This window comes from Gymnogyps californianus, chromosome 4, assembly GCF_018139145.2.
Source record: "Gymnogyps californianus isolate 813 chromosome 4, ASM1813914v2, whole genome shotgun sequence".
Lineage (NCBI taxonomy): Eukaryota > Metazoa > Chordata > Aves > Accipitriformes > Cathartidae > Gymnogyps > Gymnogyps californianus.
The window spans coordinates 29,613,586-29,638,864 of NC_059474.1; the positions used below are offsets into that span (position 1 = coordinate 29,613,586).

At 43.9% G+C, this 25,279-nt stretch overlaps 1 protein-coding gene across 2 annotated transcripts in view; it reads right to left on the reverse strand.

The window, feature by feature from the left end:
* Nucleotides 1-13,385, reverse strand: part of TEC (tec protein tyrosine kinase) — a 52,959-nt gene extending 39,574 nt beyond the window's left edge. Inside the window, exon 1 of one of the 2 annotated variants that reach the window (XM_050895402.1) lies at nt 13,324-13,385. The gene's annotated coding sequence lies outside the window, so the exon portion shown is untranslated. Of the gene's footprint in view, nt 1-12,668; nt 12,723-13,323 lie in introns of those variants that run through there. The other variant, XM_050895403.1, reaches the window with a different exon arrangement.
* Between the last annotated feature and the right edge of the window lie 11,894 nt (nt 13,386-25,279).

Consider the following 25,279-nt stretch of genomic DNA (forward strand, 5'->3'; position numbering starts at 1 on the left):
TTGACATGGGCATTTTTTTTTACTTAAATTATTTACTGCTAACTTTGAGTTAGCAACACTATGGGATACCATACAAAGGATGGACTGATCAATTTTCACTATCCTCAACAACTTCTTGTACTTTTATTCATTCCTGTAGAGCTGAGTATTTGTAGCTTTTCTTATTTCTTCCACATAAAAGCTCTGCAACACCTATAAACTTGCATTGACTATTTTGCTTTCAGTTTACTCAGATCAAAAACCTCTTTAGCATTTGTAATGTTCTTTGCTGGAAGAAAATCAAGCTGAAACTTAGTTTGGGACATAGGAAAGCAAGGCACAAAAAAAGACTTTAAAACATCAGTTAAAGCAGCAAAATCCACAAGTTTTCTCAGCCTACTGACCTTCTGCACGTTCAGCCACCTGTCCTTTCTAAAGATAAAAAGCTTTTGAATCTGTCACTGCCTCAAGAAATAGTATTGGCGATAGAGCAGGTATTCAGCTCTTGCATTGTATGCTATCCCCAACTTCCCATGTTTGTTTTGTTAGTCAAAAGGTATTACAAGTTCATCTTGCAATTTCATCGAAGACTAGAAAGTCATCTTCATTTCTGTGCTAAAGACAAGCAAAACCCACTGCCCAAGAGTTGCAAATCTTTCTGAACATGAACTTGTTCCCCTGCTGTATTTATTGCCTGCAAAGTGACATTGGTATGGTTGTAACATCTTCAAGCCTGTGTTTTTGCCGCTCTTTCAATGCTTGTGAAAAGTCTTTCTTGTTCTTCACCATCATCTATATAGATTAAAGTTTAACCCCTACCATCATCCACCCCCTTTTTCTCAGACAGAGTAATAATAATATGACATGAAAAGCTGATGGTTTATGTCGTTGAGGGAGAAGAGGTCTTTATACATATATACCCATATAGGGGGTAGTTGTAATTCATCATATTCATGGAAAAGGTAATTTAAAATGTATACAAAACCATACACAGAAAACCTTTAACAGTAAGAGAATCTCAAGTACTTTGCCAGTCTAGTTTTTTAGACTTGAGAATATTAGATAGTCCTGTAACCACATACATGACGTGGCTTTGCATCACCCTCTGCTCAACCCATATACAGCAGTTTAATGGTTGCTATTATTTCCATAATAATGCTATTAGCATTAGCTACTACTGTTAAATTCCACTCCAGCATCCAAAATTACCACCTTATTTTTGCTGTAGACTATGAAAAGCTTTCAAGGTGGCCTATCACAATTGAACAGTGCTTCCCACAGAAGAAATGCAATCTCAAGAATTCTGCAGGCAGAACTGGCCTCTTCTACTGAGAACCTGTGGTTTTGGGCTCACCAGAAGCCATATGCAGTCTGACATAAACTAAAATATCCTGTCTGTCAGCAGGGTTTACTGTATTCACACAGCTTCCAGGTGAGAGCTTTGCATATTTGGTGGTCTTAGGGCACATGCAGACCAAACTTTTACAAGATAAACTTATCCCCAGCTGGGCCTTCTGAGAAAACCTCCTGCAACAGCCAGCAAAATCACGTGCGAGAAAATTAGCTGTATTTTAATTATCACATATTTGATTCAAGCAAAGGAAGATTAAAATTAGAGAAGGTAATTAAAAAAAAGCAATTTCACTTTCTTTTTAAAGACCTCTTTTCGAGGATAGATTTCTGATTTTTGAATGAGGGAAGCAGTGTTTAATGAATTTAAACAGCTAACTGAGGATGCTGTCACTAACTACACACACTGCCTGGTATGGCACTCGTTGCCATTTCCATGATGCCTAATCCATGCTGTTCAGACAAGGACCAAATCCAAGCCTGACTAATATTTTTATGCACTGATATTTGATATTAACCCTTAGAAGGCAGACAGCAGATTTTCCCGAGTCCGAACTTTGTTGCTCAGGTTTATTTTTATTTCTAAATACCATGTATAAAGTGCAGTGAAAATGGTAAACTTAATTTTCTGCTGACATACAACAGCTCTTACCCACCGCAGTGCCATCACCAGGACTTCAGGATGCTGCGAGGAGTTTGACTGCAGCTGGCCAGATGAGGCAGACTATGAAGAGATTTGCTTCTTCACTTGTGCAGCATAAAGGTCTGGTGAAGAATATTACTTTGGTTTACTTGCACAAATGTAACTGGCCCTCAGCTGACAGAGAAGAGGTAAAAGATAAAGCACGAATAGAAAGGGAAGGTCAGGGTCTGAACTGGGAGGAGGTATGTGGTATACTGGTCCTTCTTACATGTGTATGTCTCTTCGAAAGGAAATGGTCCTCTTTGTTCTGGCAAGTATTTTCAAAGTAAGATTAGAGAGGAAAATGGAAGAACTACCTCCAAATCGGCATGACATCAGTTTGGAAGAGCAGAAGCTCAGAGAGAGCAGAGTCTATTTACTTCACTTCTACATAGACCAAGGCTACTGCACCAGTCTTCCGCTGGCCCTGCAGCGCCGGGTGGACATTTGGTAAAGCAGAACTGCTGCCTCAGCCTTTTTCCTAAAATCCCCTGCCGATAAGAAGGGAACAGAAACAGTAACGCTCGCTTACTAAAGAAACAGGCAAAGATGAGATTGGCAAAGGAAGTGGGTGATGCTTGTGCAAAAGCTTTTTCTACTTCTCCAGGAAGCTGGAGATAGAGAGGGCTGGAAAAATAAATGTTCTGTTAAATCAGAGGTTGAACCTAATTCTGTTTAGGAATCCTAAAGCTCACCATTAAGTAGGAGGTCAATTGCTATTGTACACAAACCCGCAAATCTAAGAAAAGCAAGTCAAATCTATGAGGAAGAGAAGAAAGAAAAAAAGAAAAAGAAGTCAACAGTGCCTGAGGCTGTCCTTCTTTTTAATTATAGTAAAGGAGCCTGTTTAATTCACTTTCTTCACAATTTCAGTTTGTTTTTCCAAATGTTATACAACCTCAGGTGAGCACGTGATGTATGACACCAAAAATAAGCTCAGTTTATTTCAGTATTCAGGACACTATTCTGACATGGTCTAACTAAAAGACTGTAATGCATACAAATTATGACTTGCTTTATGCACAGGGAATGACTAATACTTCCTCCGTTACTTCTCTTTCCAAACACTTTAAGATGAACTTTTTCCCCTAAACAACTACTTGTTCTCCAACTACTAAAGTTAAATCTTTCTGCTCTGCCAGCATACATGTCAAGTAGCTGATACCAATACAATGAACCTAACTTTGCACTAACTTGAACATGATCACAGTCTTGTTTTGTACCATTGGGCTGACATACCTCTTAAAGTGGAGAATGGTAGAAATAAGCCACTTATTAGCCATCTAGCACCACCTCTCCTCTGGTCCCAAGCCCATTCATTCTGGAGCTAGAACCAATCTCCTGCAATAATATTTCAACACATAAAAGCAACCCCCAGCCTTCTAGACAATTACCTGTGATCATCTTAAAAGCTACCAAGAAAACTCCATCAGGGGCTGAAGGAAAGCTTTTCTGGCTTGAACGTACTTTGCCAGCAATAAGCAAACCTGAAATACTCCTAAGGAGGCTGTCTGTTCTCTGCACCAAAGGACTGCCATGGCAAAGTGCCACTGGTACATCTATACGGCACAGCTGAAGCTGTAGAAATCCTGGCTTGGCTCCTGATGGCAGAAAAGCAGTACCAGCCCTACTCTGCACTTGCACTACTAAACATCACTCTGGAGTTACTCATTTGAGTGCAGATTCTGCTGCACCTGCTTGTGATCCTAGCCAGCTTGTTGCCAGCTTCTCTCACTTGAACTCCATGGAAAAAACACAGATGAGCCCAAGGATTAGTATCTTGAGTCACTCATTCCTGGGTTGACATACAATTCTCAAAGAATGCTCTGAACTGGATGGGTTTTAAGTTTGATAAAGGCTTTATGAATTAAAAATGTATTTTCCATGTCTCACAAGAGGTATGTAGAAGTGGTCTGTAGGTATATCCCACACAAAGTAGAAGCAGGCATCAATTATGACTTCACCTCAACCACTCTCTATCCCAGGCTACCCTTAAATGACCTGATATGCCTTGCATATGTAGAAGCACAGTAGGTCATGGAGCACCCATAATTTCCTCAATGCCTGCAGGAAATCCAGTGATATGGATACAGAGGTTTTGAAATCCATCTTCAAAAGACAGCCTTTAGTTACAAAAGCTCAGACTACGCAGTCCATTGGAGTCCTGCTAGACCAGGTATAATGATCCGACAGTACTCAAAAAGGTAGCAATTCACCCTCATAATGTGCCAGCCAGAAGTACAATTAGTGAGATGAGTTTATTTGGAGAAGTTCCTCAAAATTGAACTGAATCAGAACAGCATTTGGTTTTAAGACCCTGCAAACATCAACTATATATGTGCTGTTTATTGCTAGGGAAGCAACCTATTTACCTAGCAACTTGTCACTCACTTTTTGCACTTATATTTTATTCACGGGAAAGGTAAAGCAGCTTTTTACTTCTTCAGGGAAACTACCATTTCCCATATTGACAGCAGGCTGTAGCTTCTTACCTGTTTGTCTTCTAAGATTATTTCTATTATTTCAACCATCAGATTTTTTTTAGTCAGATTGAACTGTATCATCAGAATTCAGGTACAAATCCTTTTATCACTTCTGCAGTGCTCCTCAAGATATTCTTTTTTTTCCCTCCTTTGCAGCTATATAGAAACTATATTACTTCCCAAAATGGATAAAAACTTGTAGCACTTGCAACATAAAAGCCAGCTGAGTGCTTTAGTATCTACAGAATGACAACTATACAAGCATCCTTGAGCCTCAGTGCAAAGGGATGGCTTGTGGGAAAACCAGTCCAGACCCATCTCTAATAAATTGGCTAATTCCCAGCTAAGGACCGCATGATCGTAAAATAAGCATATGTCTGGGAAGAGCGGCAAGAAAGTCCTGAGGTCAGGGAAGATTTACAGAAAAGTAGTTGGCTTTCGGGGAATTTGGGTGGACTCTTAGGCATGCCACTTGCAGAAGAGAAATCTGCCTCTGGATAAGCACTAGGTTAGACAGAAGTCATGGCTGTTGCATTGTTCTTCTTTCGTATTAACACCAATTTAACAGAACCGGATGAGATGGCCTTGAACCACCTCCAGGGATGTGCTGTTACTTTTTCCTAGGTTGTTGAAGAACACAGTCTACTCTCCATATCGCTAAAATCACGATCTTCTTTATATCTTTTATCAAGCATCCACCCTTCTAGGTCATTCATGTAGAGTAGATGTGAGCCAAGTTTATGTCTACTCCATAGGAATAGCTGTTAACAGCCCCATTGTAGGCACAAAACCAACCATTCTCTAAAAAGAGAATAAGCTTAATAAAATCATATCCTCTTTGTAGTTAGCCTTTTAGTTGCTTTTCAGATGGTCTATGAAGAACATCTTAGCAGCAAGCTGTAATATTGAAGTCCAATATTGAAGTTTCACTGACTAGTTAGGTTATCTGAGGCAAGAGTTAAACAGGTTTGTGAGCAAGAGATTAAGCACGGCTCCTGCATGCCCTGTACCCTCCACCAGGAGCAATTCCAACATCTGCACACCAGTATTATGCTTTTAACAAAATTAGGCTTGCAAAAGACATAGCCCAGGTAACCATATGCTATGCAGTAAGATGCTAGCAATAGATACTAAAAATATACATAACGTGCTTTTTTTATGTCATTATAATGACTGTTTAATTCAAACCAAATATACCAGAAACTACACTATGTTTAAACACATTCACTAATAGGGTCATTAACAAAAAAAAAAAAAAAAAAACACTTATATTAATAACTGGTTTTAAATAGACACAGAAACAAGCACCCGCTAGAGTATGTGGAAGCTACACAGTAAGAAATACTTCAGTAATAAACAGGAGAATTTCAGCTGAAGACAAGGCTGTGAAGTTGACTCAGATGCTGAACTACTGTCCACAACACACATGTTGGCATCCATGTTAACTAATGGGTATATCTCCCCTCAAAATCTTTATTCTGAGGTAGTATTATAAGGCCACTTGATAACTGTTGCTTTTTTGCACCTACTGAGTGACTGACTAGCCCCAAACCTCTCTCACGCAGACAGAGCTGCTACATCTAAAGTTACAGGTCAGAACTGCCTTCTGTGCATGAGGAAAAACCCAAGGCGGCAAGTGGGGGACAGGAAATACTGCAAGTTCCTGTTTGTCAAGTTTCCCCTGCATCGTTTTCACCAGGATACATCCCCTCCGCTACAAAACAAGCACAAGAGATTGAACCTGAAATGAATGACCATTTACATTTTGGCCAAGATCTTGTACTACTGTTCCCACATCTGGCAATTCAGGGCTACACATACCAAAGCAGTGGCATTGGCAAGGTCAGTGTTCTTATCTTCTGATTCCAGACTCTCTTACCCTGTTATGTTGGATAGGTTACAAGGAAAATTTCACATAAATGAAACTCAAAATTCCCTCACCATCATACCACACCCTCACTTCACTGAGACGGGACAACATGACTCTGCGAGAATTACCACTTGATTGCACTCACTCAAAATTGTAGAAGTAACGCCACCAGAACAAATTTCATGTTCTCATGCTTTGTGCATGTCTAGCTGACATACTACTTGAAGGACTGTACTTACAGCAGCTTTCATTTTCTTTATCAGCTAACAAAGCCTTTCAGTTTCTGCGTTGCTCTGCTTGAACCACATGTATGTTATGATATGGATTAAAAATTAAAAAATAGACAAAGACCTCTAAGTAGAATCCACACTACTGGCTACTTTCTGGACAGATACTTGGAAGAGTGAGACCTATTTTCCTGAAGTTACTGAGGCAGATACCACAGAGTTCTACCCTAAAATTATTCGTAGAGTTCTGTTAAATTGTTAAACTTCTATTTGCATTTCAGCAGCTTACTAAGAAAGTCTCCACATACAGGACTGAAAATCCAGCCTGTGACCTTGAAGAATTTCTTCTTCATATACAGTACAGCCTAAGCAACAAGGAATACCAAAGGACCTTAGTTTCACTCATGTCAAAATATAAGTATTAATTCAGGGAAAAAATTTCTCACTGAATCTGAAAATAAACACAACTGAGGCAGTGCTGTGGTCTTGTGTTTTCCCTTTCCTCTTACTCCTGCAAGGTAGTGAGCACCTCTAGCAAAGTGGCTTGTTATCTGTGCTCCCCTTGATGTCAGTTCTCAGATGTCGGGGTGTTTCAACTGTTGTGAGCTAAACAGGGGATGAGAGCACTTGTCAGGCGTCACAAGACATTTATCATCTTAAGGAACAGCATTCAGCTTAAACTCTCTTTGAGACATCATGCAAGACGGTCATTAACGCTTCATAGTATCTTACTCTGCTCTGATGACTTCTGGTGAGGCATAAGGACATTACAGAAGGGGCATCACCAGAAGCTGGGCTACCACAATCCAGTCCCATTGAGGTCAAAATTACAAGGAGTAAAGTTAAGACACTGCAAAGGTAAGATAAGATAGTCCTTTATGGCTAGGTCTCAGGTTTTCACAAGGAGTGCCTGCTTCGCACTGACTTTCAGAGTTACTTTTCTGGATCTCTTGAACTGAAACTAACTAAACAAAATTGAGGGAATTTTGCTGCTTGCCCATGACTTTCTTTTTTAATCAGACAGCTGTAATCCCCTTCATGCTTTGAGAGAGTGTCTTGGTGGGAATAGACAGCCACTGCTATGGCGGAGGAGCCGCCTGCAGCCCCTGACACAGAACCACAGCCCTCCGGCCGATCTCTCACTGCTCTCACACCACACAGCCTTTCACTGTGTCATTCTCCCAAACTCCCGTCCCATAAAACTGACTCTCACAGTTCATCTGACACACCAGAGCTGTAAATATGCCTCCTCCCAACAACCAAACCCACTCCATTGAAACACCACTGAGGATGAATGGGAGGTCACCTAAGCTGCAAGCCTGGCACCAGCCTTCAGCTCTGAAGACAAGCTGATCCTCACGGCCTGCAACAACAAAAGCAAACTGAAACAGCCCGACCAGCCATGGTCCAAAAGAAACAGTGGCCTAACAGGAAAAGAAAACTACATGTGCTTACATAACTAAACATATCTCATAATGCATTACACATAAACGAGCTGAATTGAAGTTGCACTGGCAGTTTTGAACCAGCCACTCTTAACGCCTGAGTGCTAGATTTCTTCATGTTAAAAAATGTTCTTTTAAGCATCTTTGCTGGATACAATTTAGGTAGCAATTTTACTTCCAAAAGATCCCAAAGTATGTTTAAGATTACCAGTTTAAAGAATCTCCTGTGGGACAGAAAAAGCGATCCATTCAGCTCAACTCAGTTTACATGTTAAGAACGCATCCTTCAAATTGGGTCACACAACCCGAGACAGGACAGACCCCCTCTCTTCTTCTCCCACTGTGGCACTGGGAATGGCCATGGTTTGCAACTTCAGCTGGGAAGAGATGCTCATAATTAGGGAGGGAACACACAATTATTCTTTCCACCAGGATATGGAGCTTGAGCCTGTGATATAGGACATCCTGTAACTCACAGGACAAGCAGCAACCCTGAACACATTAAGAATTTGACATATTGTGGTTATCTCGCCAACCCTGTAGGCTAGCACAGGGAACCTGACAAGAAGATTTGTGCACAGGGCTGCCTAGGACAGAGTTACAACGGATACTACATTCAGCTAAAACTGAAGGGCAGTTACCATCTGGGTCTGATGGCAAGTTATGTGGCTATCCTGTGGAGGGAAAAAAAAAAAAAGGCATTTTTTTTGTTTAATAAGCATAAAAGATCAGGAATTGGTCCCAGTCTAACGTGACGGGGGACAGTGCGCTCTCCAGTGGGGCAGGGTCCCGGTGTCCTGCCCAGACCCTGGTTCAGAAGGAAGAACTCCGCTTCCTGTACCACCCAAAGCCAGTTTTTTCTGCCCTACATTCAAGTGGAAACAAGGCCTAGATCTAAAGCGTTGTTACAGTTTAATCAGACCACACAGCTCATAATAGGCACAGGGCTGAACAAAACCCCTCCAGACAGGAAACTCAGCTGTGACCTACTTGAGCATACATGAAGTTATACCCTACATGTGGCAAAGCGGTACCCATTCATACATCCGCTGATAAGAGAAATGTGAATGAGGAAAAGCAGGAGTGCCAAGAAAGCATTCGCCCAGGTCCCACATACCTCAGCACACTGCAATCTTTTTTTTTTTTTTCCTTTTTCCTGCATTTGTTTAATGTCGCATAGGATTTTTACCTTCAGAGCTGAAACGGGGTGGCCCAGTCGGCAGCCTGTTGCTTTGCCTCGGAAGAGGGGCTGTGACTGCAAACACAGCCAAACACTTCTTCCCATCACCAAGAGCTGAGTCCTGCAGCTGCCCTCGGCAAATGGGGAATAGCTCTCGCACGTCAGCCGTTGGCCAGACTCGGGCTCTCCCAGAGCAACCCGTCTCACTGCGGCAGGCTGCCAAAAACCATCTTTCCTGCCCACACTACCAAGGCTGGACCACTCCAAGATAGGCATGAGCTTTACTGAACCACTCAGAATACAGGACCATCATCCAACCAAGATGCGTCTTTTCAGCAATGTCATTTTCCTCCTAAACGTTTGGGTATTGTCAAAACAAAAGACTTCTCCTAGGTGATGTCATTCTTCCTAAGAAAGGTAAATCCTGCCTGTGATGGACAGACCTACTCCCAGGAGGCTTCTGCTACTCTTCCAGAGATTTCATGATCCCATTTGAACACAGCAGCCACTTCACAGTGCTTGCAAGGAAGGGACCTCTCCTTACTCCATCCCACCTCCGTGTCTAGGAAATTGTAAAAACCCAGTCCCCTCCCCGCAAAGCATCTCCTACAATGAGACTCGTCTCCCCACGTATAAAAAGAAGTCTATCTGTTTTTCAAGGGTTTATCTCACATGCTATTTTCCCTGACTCTGAATCACGGCCCGTGTGGCTGAGCTGGGGCAGGGGATGACTGAGAACTGCCAGAGCTGTAACGGCCACGGGGCAGTGGTCAATCACAAGCCTCTGCTCCCCAGTTCCTCTTCTGCCACGGCAAACAAAGGACATACGTGTCCACCCGAACACTGGCTTCCCTCACCTACGCACTGCTTTCTTTCCTAATGCTTTTTCCTTTAGAAAATACACTTAGAAAACCAGACCAGAAGCAGGAGAGCAGAATGCTCCTCTGCCTGAGGGCCAACAGAGCAAACTGGGGATTTGCCTTTAGAAGTAACATCCTCCACTAACAAAAATATGTTTCTTGAGACCTGATTGACCATTTGTTAAAATGCAGGTGCAACTTCACTGGTTTCTGGAGAGTTGTGCCCCATTATATCAGTAATATCTCCAATGCCTAGTGCTAGCATGAGGCCCTGGCCACGACAATTAGGGTAAATCGGGCTGATCTCTCTGCAGTGAACAGGAGGTCTGTCAGGCTGCAAGCCACGTAAGGAGAGCCCTTCCCTTGTGTTTTGCATAACGGAGGAAGCTATAGGTATCAGCAGGTCATTTAATGAACATCATCACTCTAATTTCCATGGTGCAACAACTGACTGACCATTGCTGTCACTTTTTAGCCAAGGTATTGGTAATTCTGTACACATAGATGCATCTACATAATAATAAAAATATCTATAGCACAAATCCAAAAATATATGATAGATGTCCTTCAGAAGCATGTATGTTCTTTGAAATATAAAAAACCCACTACCTCAGTCCTTCTTCTCCATGCCAACCTTTACTCCACTCTGTCCGAGTACTGCTTTCCATATCTTTTGATTTTTATACTGGTATTTTCTTATCCTATTTCTGCAGGAAAGCCATTGTAGAATGCTACAACTGATTCCTTGGCACACACAAACTTGCCTTTTTTTAAAGCACAGTTCCAAGTTCAGCAGTGAAAAGGTAATAGGTTACTGAAAAAAGTCAAAACAAGCAAAAGTAGAAAAACATCTTAGAGGTCAATGGTTAACAGGGGCTAAAGACACTTTTTCCATGATCTTTGCATTGACAGCAGGAAGCACAGACTTCCATTGTCTAAGAAACAGAAAATGTTTTGCGTATTTGATATATAAATATTTGTATGAAACTTACACCATTCTGCACCTTATCTTGTGTATCCAGTTTATAAGCTAACACAACACGGAGGGAATTAAATCTACAACAGGTTGCACCTATGTTTGGTGGAGGGGAAGACTTTTCTTGATGCTTCCAAGCAATTCTGTGAAAGTAACCACTTCCCAGTTATTTTAATTTTAATTACAGGATACCACACTATCACGGCATTTCTGAATACAATGTTGTTTCAGGGCAAGATGAAACAATATGGAGCTGATATTGTTTTATCAGCTCTGTTTTATTTTTCTCCATTTTTAACCGTTGTAGGCAGTCAGCCAGGTTACTGGGTACATTGCAATGCCAAATCCACAATTCTGAGCCTACAGCTAAGAATTAAAATGTAACTTAACTGAGGCCATAATTCCAGCTGCCTCACAATCAATGGTTTTAAAAGATTTTTAAAATTCTACATTAACATAAAAAAAAAGTGGTACTCCTATAAATTTTGAAGGGCTAATAAAATCAGGTCTGGCAGCTGAGAACTAGAGTTATTTCATGACAGAGGTCTAACTGGCAGTATGTTTCAACTATGTGAACTCCAAAGCCTTGTTTTTGATTTTCACACCTGTGAGATTATCTCATTAAAAAAAAAAGGAGGGAGTAACCAGGTGCCAAATACAACCACATTGCTCTGTTTTCAGTGGTTTCAGGTCACATAGAAATCATTTGGTTCAAAACACTCATAATATTCATTTAGAAATTCAGCAGAACATGTAAAGCACCCTTTCTTTGAGGACTAAATGCAGCAACAAATGTGATTATTTCACCATAAGGTGTACTTTCGCAGTAAATAAAACACATAAAATAAAACCTAGAGAAATATGAAGACTATCAGAGAAGAGGCTGATAGCAAATGGGCTCTTTCCTGCTGTAGTCCCCTTACAAACCATAACCATCAAAAGGCTATGAGTAGCACCCTGCCCGGGAGCTACCTCCCCACCTACAAGAGCAGTGCCCGTGAAACAAGACCAGGACGCCTAAAGGGCCTCTTGGGCCCAGGTGGTGTGATCCGAGCAGCACAGCTGGTGTGCTGAAAGGAGAGAGGAGCATGTGCAGAATCAATCTGGGTACTCCCTCAAGTGTAACTGGGAGCCTATTTGTATGGGTGCTGCTTTCTCATAGCCCAAAATACCCTAAACATTTATATAGCAACTGTAAGTAACAACCCATCTTCCAGTCACTGGAGAGTTCTGAGAAATTAAACAGTGATGCTTCACCCTGTAGCCACGCTATATCAAAGGTGAGACAGTCAGATAAAGCATCGGCAACATTTACTCTAAAATGAAAACAAATGCTTCAGAAGTAAGTACTCACAAGACACCTTTTTATCTGCATTTCTGCTACAGTCAGTTTTTCCATCTATAAAAGCTACAGTCTCATTTATTTGACTCATAAAACAATACTAAGTGTTTCAGATCAGCATTTGTCCCAGTAAGGTACACATCTGTCATTCCAAGCAGAGAGCTCGTGTCTACACTAAAAGCTCAGTTTACAGTTCAAACAATTACCGGTTCCAACTTATAGGGACGCGGAAAGGAAGCCTGTGGAAAAGCAGCGTGCAAATCTAGTCACCTACTGCATGAGCTGCTGGTACGCTGTATCCCAGCACGAGGCTACAGAAGAGCATTCACCGCCGAGAAAGGGTAACCACGCTGTGGGACAGAAAGCAGGGGGAATTATTAAGACGACTGAACTCACACACAAAACTAATTGTGCCTTGAGACGAGGTGGAACAGTCTTAGTGAAGCACAGCAGTTACACGGATATAAGGAAAGACTCAGAGAAGAAAGTCACATAAACAAGGAAATACTGAGGAACGGTTAGCTTTAAAATGGATTTGGCAGCCTGGGCTACAACCCCTTACATTACACAAATTACAGCAATTTTAAGCAAAGATTTAAAATGCAGCTTTCGTCATAGCTCCCGCTTACAGATCCGCGTGACACTTGGACGCCGAGGAAGGAATACCTCTCCTCTTGCGGTGTCGCACACGTTTGAAGTTGCAAACAGAGAGTGCGCCCCATGAGCCGCCACCCCCCCTCCCGGGACAGCCTTCCACAGCACACCGGCAGCCGCTGCGCCTCCCGGCCGCCGCAGACCGGCGCTGCTGCGGGCGCGGAGCCGGCTACCTGCGCTCGGGGCAGCCCCGGCTGGCAGCGCGGTGAAACAAACTCCCCCCGGTCTCTTTGCGGGGACGGCCCCGCTGCTCGCCAGCCTCGGCTCTACCTTACCTGGGTGTCCCGGCCACGGCCACCACCACCGCCGCCGCCTCCGCGGAAGGAGCCCTGGCGCCGGCGGCGCGGAGGGAGGTGGAAAGAGGGAGGGAGGGAGGCACCGCACTGCCCCGCTCCGGCCCGGGAAGGCGGTGGCGGCCGCGGCGCCTCCTCCTCCCGCCGAGCGCGGCTGCCCGCGGGGCAGCGGCGGAGGAAGCGGCGGGGGCGGCCCCTGCGCCGAAGCCCGCTCCCCGCCCCGCCGCCGGGGCAGCGGCTCTGTCCTGGGCGCCCTCTGCGCTCGGGGCCGGTGCGGGACGGCGAGAAGCTGAAGTAAGAAGGTGGCCCACATCAAAGAGAGCCGGCAGGAGCTGCCCGGAAACGTGTCGGTGAAGTAAAAGAAAAAGGCAAATCATGCAACTCGGAGCAGGACGCAAACTCCCCCCCAAAATCTAGGCGCACCCGTGTGCTTGGCACCAGCCGGCTTTAAAATGTGTGTAACCGGTGCTTTGGACTAGGTGTTTCTCGTTCCAAACCGCGGTGAAGAGTGAGCGCTCACAGGGCTGCAGGCTGGGCTACAAGGAAGCGGTGGGCACAGTGCTCCCCTCTCCCGAGCAGGCTCTGCACCCTGAGGCTGCTCCTGTGTAGTGCCCGTCACAGACCTGCTCATGCCCAGGTGGCCCCTGGGGCATACTTAACCATGTGTAGCGGTCTCATCCAGCCACCCCAAAGCTCAGACACTCATCTACAGCCAGAATAACTGAAGGTGGCTTTTTGCACCCATCAGGAGTCTGTGTTGAACTTCAGACTTCAGGGTCTATAGTGAGATGTCATGCAGGCTCTCTTCTTTACCTCCTTCTCTTAGCCCACTTACCTATAGAAACTGTTCGTCTGCAAAACCTCATTGAGAGAAAAAGAGCTTGTAAAGTTCAGTTGAAATACATCTCATGTTTCTAAGCGTCAGTCTAGAGGAAAGCAAGCAGAGTCTATGCTGCTTGCAAGCGAATTGTTTTGTTGTGACTAGTGTGTAATAGCTGGATCAACACAGATGTCTTTCTGTTCAGCTCGGAGGAAATGACTGCAGAGTCTTTGTTTTCACTTGGGCGATTTCCTCCAAATTACGCTTTTGGCGCTGTGGCCATGTCTCCCGTGCCCATTACACCACTGCTGAGCCCAGGGAGTCACAGGGCTGCATCCCTAGTGCATGGGGCATCTCTGGTATAAACATGTGGGCAGACTGTGTGGCCACTTCATGGTGACCAGTCCCACCAGCCCGCTCTCACCACCCTCCCTCCACTCTGTCCCCACATGTTTCTAGTAGCACACACTCAGGTGTCCATGCAGACCTCCCACTGCCACTGATGTGGTGTTGTGGTTTAACCCCAGCCAGCAACTAAGCACCATGCAGCCGCTTCACCCTCACCCCTCCTAGTGGGGTAGGGAGGAGGAAAAAAAATAAAACTCGTGGGTTGAGATAAGAACAGTTTAATAACTAAAGTAAAATAAAATACACTACTAACAAAGAATAATAATAATAATAATAATATAATTGTAATGAAAAGGAATACAACAAAAAAAAAGAAATAACCCCCAAGAAAAGACAAGTGATGCACAATGTAATTGCTCACCACCCACTGACCAATGCCCGAGCAGCAATCCGCCCCTCCCGGCCAACTTCCCCCAGTTTATATACTGGGCATGACGTTCTATGGTATGGAATACCCCTTTGGCTAGTTTGGGTCAGCTGTCCTGGCTGTGCTCCCTCCCAGCTTCTTGCACGCCTGCTTGCTGGCAGAGCATGGGAAACTGAAAAGTCCTTGACTTAAGATAAGCGCTACTCAGCAACAACTAAAACATCAGTGTGTTATCAACATTATTCTCACACTAAATCCAAAACACAGCACTATACCAGCTACTAAGAGGAAAATTAACTCTATCCCAGCCGAAACCAGGACATGTGGTCAGTTCTGCAAAGCAGGCAACTTTTGCTTCATTTTTCAAGCAACAGCAGCTACAGCTTTCCCCATCCCATCTGCTGCTGCTGTGGCAGAAGGAAAGGACAATAAAACTGAACAGTTGCTTAAGGAGGGACTTGGAATAGCTTTAGCCCATAAGGTGCCACTTCTGAGCTCCAGAAAGAAGTGTCATCTGGCAGAGAGTGGTTATGCTACAATGTGACTTGACCAGCAGCAGCTACATTACTCCTGAGACTTCACCTGAGAGCTGCAGCAGCAGCAGCAAAGGAACAGCAGAGCACGTCTCCGTGGTCCAAAGCGTGTGGCTATTGCCATGCTGAAGGTGTCCTTCTTACAACTACTGATCAGGAGTTAACCACTTTGATGTTGATTGGTCAACTAACAGAGGGTTTGAGGTGGAGGTGTGGATCACAGGTTTTTTTGCAAGCTTTATGAAGCTCGCCAGTTCTCAGTCCTAAAAATGCTCTCTCTTCCCCTCCCACCTTCTTCTACCACAATGGCAGACAAAGACATCAGCAGGACAGTGGGATCAAAGCAACTACAAGATGACACTGCTTCTGAGGACAGGGATGTGCCTCTGAGGGACTGAAGAGGATTGTTCACTGCCTGAAGGCTGGGCTCTGACTAGCTGTGCTTGCCTTGAATTATAACTGCTCTGGGCTGGATGGCAGCTGTGAGAGCAAGGAAAAGAGCTCTGCAAAGGCTGGGTGGCGAAGGATATGAGGATGTGCTTAGCAGCCTTTGGGAAATTCTCTCTTAAATGCACGCTGAGCACATGCATTGAGGAAAGGTTCAAATGCTCTCAAAAGCTTTGGGAAAGCTTTCCAACAGCCTTGGGAAAAAGCATTGCCCATCATTCTGTGTGGCTTCTCATGGCTTGGTGAGCAGGGTAGCACCGTCCATTTGGACTGCTGCTGCACAGTTTTGGTTTCTCATGGCCTGCATGCCTTCACTCTTGTTAAACAGAGCAAGCGGTGTGATTTCAATTTGAGAGAGATGCCAATCCCTGCACAGTGCCAGGGTTTGCAGAATTACTGGGGGAAGTTTTCATTTTGCAAGGCGGTTTTTGTTTTCCTTCTGTACTTCATAAATATCTACAAGTGCCCATCACCAGGGCTACTAGTACATCCTGATCTAACGTATTTAAAGAGCCAACGTACTTTTCAGATGTTAAGCTTCTTTTATACATCTGTATAAATTTTACAGCCAGGAGGGGGCTGAGCTTTCCATTCAGGAGTATGTTTTGGCTTCAGGATTAAAAAAAAGTCCACTTTGCAGAAAAAGCAGCAAGTTGGAAACAGAAATGATTTCATTTCCCTAAAATTTCACATGCAGAAATGTTATGCAAACGTGAGGAATGCAAAAAGGAAGGGACGTTTCAGGGCTTCAGTTCTATTTCCAGAAAAGCTCAGTGTTATTTGCTGTTTCCATCTTTTCTCTCCTTCCTCTTAGAAGTTCAGGACCCCTGTGGACTGGGGTGGCGTAGCATCAATCCCACCTCTTGGCTGCAGGGATCGGAGCACTTGTTGACTGAGCCTTTTTTCCGGTAAGCCCCTGGGGACTCAGTGAACTGAAATGTCATAGTGATCTTGCTCCGGTTTGGATTAAAGGCTCTCAGCTCCCAGAGCCGTTGATTTTGCTCTATTGCAAAGGAAGGAACAGCGGTGAAGAGTTCTTGCAGCAAACCGCCCCTCTCTAGGAGGAAGTCTCCACTTCGGAGAAGACTGAGGCTTATGAAATTTCAGGCCCACATGTGAAGTACCAAAGAGAGAAAGAAAAATACACAAGTTGGACAGCAACTTTGATAGACCATCTTTTCCAGCAGTTATTCACCTATTTATGCTTCATCATTTCATGGTCCATGTCCGTTCTCTCTTTGGAGCCAGTGTTGTTCTTTTGGGTGAGCTCTTGAGTCCAAAAAGCCCCTTCTCTGCAATCTTTCTGGTCAGAGGGAAGCATCTCTGCTGGTCCCTTGGTCACAGAGACGCTCTTCCTCTTTTTCCTTTTCATGCCTGTCAAACCCTCTTTACCCTGTTCAGCCCTTCTTCATTTCTCAGAGGCTTCTGTGAATTCAGTCACTGATCATTTCCTCTGTTTATTTCTCTTCCCTCACCTGCTGTGGGCAGAAATGACAAACAAGAGTTTTTCCTACTCTCAAGAGGGAACTTTGTGAATAAGAGAAAAATTACTGTCATTCTTCATTGTCTGGTTTCCATATCAGCAAATGTGCTGCTTTTCCTTTCTCCAGAGCTTTTTCCCAGTTTTGAGAGATTTTGGGGATGATAATTCCATTGCACCACCAAAAGTAACTCTAAACAGTGGAGTGTAATACAGACCTACCATAAAATATTCTTTCTTGCAGTTGGTATTGTTGTCTTGAAGGCGGATGGAGGGACCAGCAAAATAGCTGAAAACCACAGGGACAGTATTTGAATAAGGCTTGGTTAGGAGAAGAGAAACCAGGAGGCAGGGGAGCCATGGGCTCTCTGTCTGGCCGACCAGCTTGCAAGGTGGGCTATGGGTTGCTGGCAGACACTTTGAGCATGTTTTGGGGAGATTTTAACTGGGGGCTGGAGAGCAGAACTCCGTCAGATACCTCTTCATGCTGTGGTTTTTTGGTCCTGCCACTCCTGTTGACATTGGGCACACCAGTCACATTCACAATGATGTGTAGATCAATACCATAATACTCTACCAAAGTCCTGCCCAGCTGTACAGAGGTCCATGTTTTGTCTCCTGCTTCCCTGTGAGGCAGCTGCTAAATCCTCAGTTTTAAAGCAGTGCTATAGTATGCCTTTTAAACTAACAATAAAGATTTAACTCAAAGTTTAAACAAAAATATCTGTGTTTTGACATCTGGGCTCCAAAGTTTCTTGAGTTTTTAGGTATCCTCAAAGAGTGGAGAGGTTCAAGACCACAGCATGACTCCAGTAGCTCACATGACCAGAAGGCCTAATGTCATGATAGACAAAAGTTTAGGTATGATGACTTTCAAAGAGTGCAGCAACAAACCAGATCATATGCAAACAATTAAAGAAGACTTGGGCCATCCCATTATCAGAGAGCAAAGAGCAATAGTGGACAGACAGGTAAACACCCCAGCACTCCAGGCATGGATGAGAGCCGCACAGGAAGGCATTTGAAGGAGCACCAAAAGAAGTTTGCACAGAGACATCATGACCAATGCAAATATTATGCAAAGGAACTTATTGCAAGGGTTTTCTAAAGTACCAGATAGTAATGAACATGCCAGAATAACACACCAGTTGCTTAACAGTGAGAAATGCATCTTACAGATGCAGATCTACAAGATGTGCAGTAAAAATTTTGCCCAGTATGGTACAAAGACTACCACTTAAACCTACCATTTATGCTTACCATTAGAAGAGAGAAAACAGCTTTTAAGATTTTGAGGGAAACAAGAAAGAAGAGAGATTGTGCACCTTAAATTATTGCTACCTCCTGGTTTGTAGTCACATGGAATAGCTGGGCAAAATAAATACTAAAAGATTACTAGAAAGGGAAGGGGGAGAATAAATATATGAATAGACCTTGACAGAGAGGCTAAATTTCGCAGCTAGTAATACTTAAGTTAACTAGTTTACAGCTAACTCAGATATATTTAAAGGAGCTGCATTAATCTTACCTAACTTCACTCATTTAGTATGAATGAATGTACATGAAATTATCATCTAGACTCCTTCCAAAGAGAGAATTCAGCACTTTTAGAGCCTAGTTCATCTGAGCTGTTTATTGTAGGATGAGATGAATTGTCCATGGACAGGTTTCTCCTTCTCTCGGCTAATCATTAAAAGCACGACAACTAGATCAGGTATTTAGTGCATCTTCATTGTTAACTTTTGAAGCTAAAGGAGATTAATTTCTTTTTAACATGCCTTCCAGTTCAAGCATACCCATAGAGTTCCTTACTGCAGCCCATTGTAGTAGTATCTTCTTCAGCTTTCTAGCGGGAAACCAATAATAAAATTCCCCCAGCATTTCCACACTGGCTCAGGCCAAGAGTCTCCAATACTGACTAGCACTTGACACCTAAAAGCAAGAGGTAGGTAGGTCCTAGGATGAGCAGTTGTAGCTCTAGGTAAAGTCTCATGTGAGTCTCTAACAGTGAGACAATTCCTTAAGCTCTGAAGCATAAGTTTTGATTTCCTTGCAGAATATTTTTAGTTTAGTTTTGGCTGTTAAAACTCTGGATATTCTTGTTATCCATGTAACAACTTTGCTTTTTAATCCTGCTAAACTTGCTGATGCCCATGGCAATGTGTTTCACAGTCTAATGGTGCATTTTACCAACACTATTTCCCTTCCAGCCTTTTATGTCATTTTCTTTCTATTTGATCCTATCCGTGAAACAGAGACAAAGATTTTGTTCTTCTCTTTCTACCAAGCTAAGTTAAGGGGGAAAATATCAAGGGTGGGTGAATCCAGTCACAATGTGTACCAAGGGAATGATAAACCCACAGAGCTTCTACTACGTCAGGTGACAGAGCACATGCTCTGCACCAGCCCATGCTAATGGGAAGTGTTTCAGGACAGTGGGTGGAGGGGGCTCCTTGGAGTCCAGGAGCCATGGGGGATCCCCAGGGGGACAGCAGGGCAGGGCCTCTCAGCCGGGCCCTGTCCCACGACCCCAGCCAAGGAGCAGGGCAGGCTGGGGGGCAGCCAGGTTCAACCAGAGTCCAAATCATCAGGCAAGGTAGTGAGGGTGAGACAGGTCCAGGGTCAAGATGGGAAGTCACTCCACAGGTCAAGGACAGGTCCAGTGACTGCCAGGCAGCTCCATGGTGATGGGGCAGGCCCAAGGTCAAGCCAACGTCAGCCCAGAAGTCAGGTCCCATGGTTGGGCAGGGCAGGGCTTTCGGGAGCTAGAGTTCGGCACTGCGGCAGTGTTGGGGACTGACAGCTGGGGGGGGGCTGAAATGGGGTCCTGGGCCATGGGCAGGGTGGTGGGAGGCCCTGGGTGGGCGGTCAGGGCCATTACAGCCTGGTGGTGCCTGACAAAGAGGAGGAAAATAGGCTACGACCTCCCAAATCCTTTCTCCTCTTTCTCCCAGTAAATCTGCTGGAGTTTCAAAGTCAGAAATACCAAAATGAAGACCATCTCTGTAGTTTTACTTCAGAACCCTTGTGCGTGTGCATCCTGATGCAATATTTTATTACACAATCACATTGTTTCCTCTGCTCCTTTCTCCACTCATCTGCTTCCTCATTCAGGATGGATAAAGTTTATGAAATGATCGATTCTTCAGTCTTTTTCCTTAGATATCTCACAGGCACACTTACACTTTCTTTTTCTGTGTATTTTTTGAAGCTTACTCTGAGGAAACATTTGATATATTAATGGGATCTTCTGTGGCATCCTTCACTACAAAGGAGTGGAATGGATGATCTCCAGCCTTTTTAGAGAGACGGCATAAAGGGAGTACAATAAAGGTCTGCAAAATCTTGAATGGGATGGAAAGGGTAAATAGGAATCTGCTGCTCACTTCTGATTTAAGAGCTAGAGGTTCTCCACTGAAGCCAGTAAGAGCTAGATTGAAATCAAACAAAAGGAGATGGTTCACCATGCAGCAGCCAGAAGATGTGTCAAACTTTTTGCCTTTCAAATGATGTTACAGATGAAGCAGATCAGAGGGGTTTCAGGAGAGACACTTGGAAGAGGGGTCTATTGAGAATCATCAGACAGATGCAACACAACAGATCCAGAAAGCCTTCTGAGACAGAGCCTTGAGGAATACTTGTATGAAGGTGTCATAAAGGCTTGCCCTGTTCTTGTTTTTACCTGGTCATCCACCTGTGGTCACCATAGAACGCAGGATGCTGGGCTGGATGGATCCTACCCTTCACAGATATAAATAAATGTATTTTTACAACAGACCTGTGAGTTATTGCAGCAACATTTATTGCCTGTCCTACAAGCTGTCACAGTAACTCAACAAGTTCATCCTTGCACTTTCCCCACTACCAACTAATCTGCACCTTGCACAGCCCATGACCTATTTCTCAGTCTTCCACAAAGGGCAATCAACCTTCTTTGTTCCCCTAAAGCCTTTACTGCTGCAATAGGTTGAGATTCATGAAAAGTAAGGAGTGAGATAGAGGCAGCTGTGTCTTCCACTGCCTTTAAGACATTTAAGAGGCACTGCATGCCTTTGAGGGAACAGATGTTTCCTGTACAGAGGGGGATGTATTTACCAGTGCCAACTACAAAATTCATGCCTGCTGTGTTTCAGTGAGTCCATGCGTACATCTCCAATGTAGCTATGCTTTGGGATATATGATTCCCAGCCTGGTCCAGAAGTGAAAACTGGAAACACAAGAGGCACTGTAATTTTTTGTTGGCAAGTCCCATCTTCATGATCATCAAAAAGATCTGCAAGGACATATGTCATCTGGCCTACTCTTTGAGGGGACAGATTATTCCAATACAGGGCTAGGTTATAACTACAATTGTTTAATCCCATCTTACTCTGAGGACCCAGTGGTCATGAAGTGGTCTGGGCACACCAGCACCAAACATGCCAGACATCTGCATAATGGCTATGTGTTTAGGAAACCTCCTGCCTACCTCTGAGGACAAGCAAACTGCTTTCTGCTACTGCATGTTGCTTTTAACTACTTTTACCTACTTTTCTCCTTAAGCAATTCAAACAATTGAACAATCCCTATCCCTCTGCTTCCTCTTTGCAGACAGTGTATTTCCTCTACTGCCATAACAACAGGCAGCTTTCTGGCCACAGTGGCTAGACCACGAAGACATTCCCTGCCCTGTTTTATTAAAGAAAGAGACATCCTTATCTGGAAAAAAACCCAAAACCTTTGCTTCTGAATTCATTACCAACAGCTTATAGTAAGGAGAAAAGTTGCTTTCAACTTCAGGCCTGGCTATTCTTCTTCCACTGACTCAAAAGCAGGTTCTCCAGCACATCATGGGCTAGACAGCAGTGACGGTGGACTACATACTGGATTGGGCTTCTCTGCATGAAAGCCCTGTGAGCTCTTTCTTCTGAGAACAGACCACACACTTAAAATACAGAAGTACTTGTTGTCATCAGAATTTTTCTACACTGTAAAATGCAAGCAAGCAAATTCACAGAAAGATTGTTGCCTGGAGGAAGCCCTAAAAGACAAGCCTCACTTAACTGCCCTCTGGGGACAGCACGCCCCACTGGAAGACTGAACAGAGAGATTGAAGAAGAGAAAACACTAGTAAGTCTCACCAGCCCTTATTACTGGGTTAAGAACATGGTAATTGGGGTATCATCAGACATGCATCCTTTCTTTGCTGTGGCCAGATCAGGTTAAACATCAGTCTGTCCCAAGCCATGGAAAGACAGGCTCCCCTGCCACTACTGTTTCTTTCCTCTGAGTCCTTCTGAATCCTCACAGATTAGGGTCTCTCTGTTTTATGGTCCATGACAGATAACTTGGAGAAAAAGACAATGTAAACATAAGCCATGTTCTGGGACAAATTTTTAGGGATCTGAGAAACAAAGAGCATTCCTGTAGCACTAATGTGCACCTGTAGGAGAACAGTAAATAAAAATGTGGGCTATTAGCCTGGTTCAAGGGATACTTACATATTTGCTAGTTAAATATCATCCATCTTTGCAGTCTATAGCCAAACGTAAATAGGATAGCCAAACAACAGAACCGCAAAAGATACAAACAGAAGAAAAACGAATCCCATCTCCTTCAGCCATCCTTGGAGAGCCTCCGATGGCCTCATGCTTAGCAGCTTTTACCTCCTTCCTACCTTCCAGCCCACTGTTGCCAGCTCAATGCCAGCCACTGGGGTTCTGTTTCACTGCTGTATTCTGGCTGTACCACAGTTTTGAAGAGACATGCAATATGTGAAGAAGCAAAAGCATCATAGCAACAGACTGGGACATTGGTGCATGGTGCTATAACCCACATGATATGTCTGGTAAGATGTGTCTGCTGTTACAAACGCCACCCCAAGGAAAGATGCTCCTAAATACAGGTCATCCACCCTGCTTGAAAGGATGCCAATAAGGTATTGACTGCAAACATACAGGCCTGAACCCATAGGCTACCACAGAAGGTGCTTTTGCAGGATACTGTAGTCACAACAGCTCAAAGTACCAAGGAGTTTTGAAAGCACACTGGAACACAGGGAATCTGAGGTTTTGGCCAGTGCTTAGGATATTGTAGCATTTCTGGTTATAAAAATTGCCCAGCATAACATGGGACATCTGTGTGTGAGCTGTGGTTATAATCTAGTCTTCTGGAACAGCAATTATCCATATGCATCACTCATTCCTTTCTTTTCGTGACATTTCCTGCTGCCTTCTTTGATTACCATCTTCTCTGAGGAGCTCCCTCTAAAAACTTTTCTTTCTGGACTAGGCAGCCAGCTTCTCCAAGTGGGAGGTCCTGACTGCCGCTGCCAGGATGCTGGGAAGGAGGAGTGGCACTGGCCATGACCTGCCACGACGATAACCCTTGCTGATCCAGCTGAGATTAACATTCCTGCGGATTCCAGATCATTTTTACCATGATGACTTTTTATCCTTTCAGCATTGTCAGCTGATGCCAGATTTTCCTTTGGCATGCAGAGTCATGCCACCTGAGATTTTGGGATTTTTATATCCACAGTCCAGGCAGGAGTGATAAAGCAAAGAATGCTAACTCCATGTAGGAAAAAGAAACTGGGGAGATACTTTATCAAACATTTAGGTGATGATTATATATTAGGAATAAAATTGACAAGAATCTGTAAGGAACTTTAACACAGTTATTGATTTAAGAATCAAAAGGTAAAAGAAGTGTATGTCAGGCTGAATTAGTCTTCAAAACCACATGCATACACCTCCTTAAAACTACTGGATCCACAAATCTGCAAAAGGCTTTGTTAAACTTCTTTAATAAGTGGTGGACCTGCTTGACCACAACGATTGGTGTAACCACATAACCACACGTTTGCCAAATCTTTCTTTTCCCTTTTTCTCTGCTACTGTATAATGCTGCAGTGCAACATGCCATAACCCAGGGAGTTAGTTACTAAAAACAGGTTCCTATCTTCAGTGCAGTGCAGCCTGATTTGAGTGGTGGCTTGATGTGCTAATGTAACAAAATGACAGGAAGTAACATCTGTGTATATAACATGGAATAGAACGTAAAGAGTCTTCACTTATTGTCACGTTTTACCTCACATACAGGGTCAGCACAGTAGCGCTGGGGAGCACATTGAAGTTCCTTGCTAGTACTGATACGAAGAATAGCTACCTAAAAACGCAAGGATGTGGACTAGGGTGTTGGGTTGCTCAGCTCTGGTGGTTTTCAGCTTGTGATCCCTGGGCCTCTAGATACTTCTCAGAGGACCCACAGGAGGTAACCAAGAAGGGCTACATTTCATTCAGTAGCATCCTCTCTCTAAGGATCCTTAGATCTGAAAACCACAGCCCTGACAGCTTAAGAATGGCATGGAGGCAGTGTGGACTATCTGTAGCATGCGGCTACCAGGAGCCCCAAGCAAAAATTGTGGCTAGGTGACACTGCAGGGCAGCCTCAGACACTGTGATAGCATTGCGTGTGGTTTAGAAGCCGCATGTGCAGCTGCTAAGGAAACAGAATAAGCCTGCTTGAACAGGCAGCTCTTAAGATCCAAAAAGCAAGTTTAGCCTTCAGATACAGGTGGCAGGGCAAAATTTAATCAATGGGTATGGGTGCTACAGTGAACAGATTCCGAGCTCAGCAAAACTGGAATTTCATGGCTGACTTTAGTGGAGTTACACCAAATTTATAGCAAAAACACTGAAAGCAGATTTTGTGTCAGTATGTGGACTGTTTAGCTAGAATATACTATTGAAAGTAGGTGGTCAGTGTGTAATTTTAGCTTGTACATAAGTCTCATGTCACTCTGCGTAGGCTTAGAACACAAAGCAAAAATGTAAATGTAACTTCTCCCTCAGGAGACAAGAATATTGCTCCCTTTATGAGAGGTTTGTATCATTGTGTTA